Source organism: Acanthisitta chloris, unplaced genomic scaffold (genome assembly GCF_000695815.1).
Source record: "Acanthisitta chloris isolate BGI_N310 unplaced genomic scaffold, ASM69581v1 scaffold2026, whole genome shotgun sequence".
Classification (NCBI taxonomy): domain Eukaryota; kingdom Metazoa; phylum Chordata; class Aves; order Passeriformes; family Acanthisittidae; genus Acanthisitta; species Acanthisitta chloris.
The window spans coordinates 33,929-34,376 of NW_008677416.1; the positions used below are offsets into that span (position 1 = coordinate 33,929).

Here is a 448-nt window from a genome sequence, read left to right on the forward strand (position 1 = left end):
CACACGCAGGGACAGCTCCTGAGGGGGCACAGGGCTGTCACCACAGGCCAGCACACACTGTGCACATACCCCTGTGGCCTCCCCAAGCAAACATACACAGGTACCCCCAGTGCTCACACACACACTCCCCCCAGCCCATAAATACCATCCACCGAAGGAGCTGTACCCCACACACAGCCCTCTGGGCCCCCACCCCATTCAAACCCACCCACTGCACCTGAAAACTATGCATGCCCTGCCAAGTCCTCCCATGCCTCTATACATACACCCTCCTATACCTCCTACACTTAGACACCCCTCTACTCTCCCCACATCCCCTAAATCCACATATGCCCATCCACATACACGTGTGCACACTCTCTATATCCCAACACACACATCCACATCCTCCCCAGTAGTGTGTCCCCCAAATGCCCCTCCAGCCAATTCCACAGATTCACATCCCCCC

At 56.7% G+C, this 448-nt stretch overlaps 1 protein-coding gene across 1 annotated transcript in view; it reads right to left on the reverse strand.

Moving 5' to 3' along the window:
• Positions 1 to 448, reverse strand: part of SYT12 (synaptotagmin XII) — a 6,096-nt gene that overhangs the window by 209 nt on the left and 5,439 nt on the right. The window lies entirely within an intron of this gene.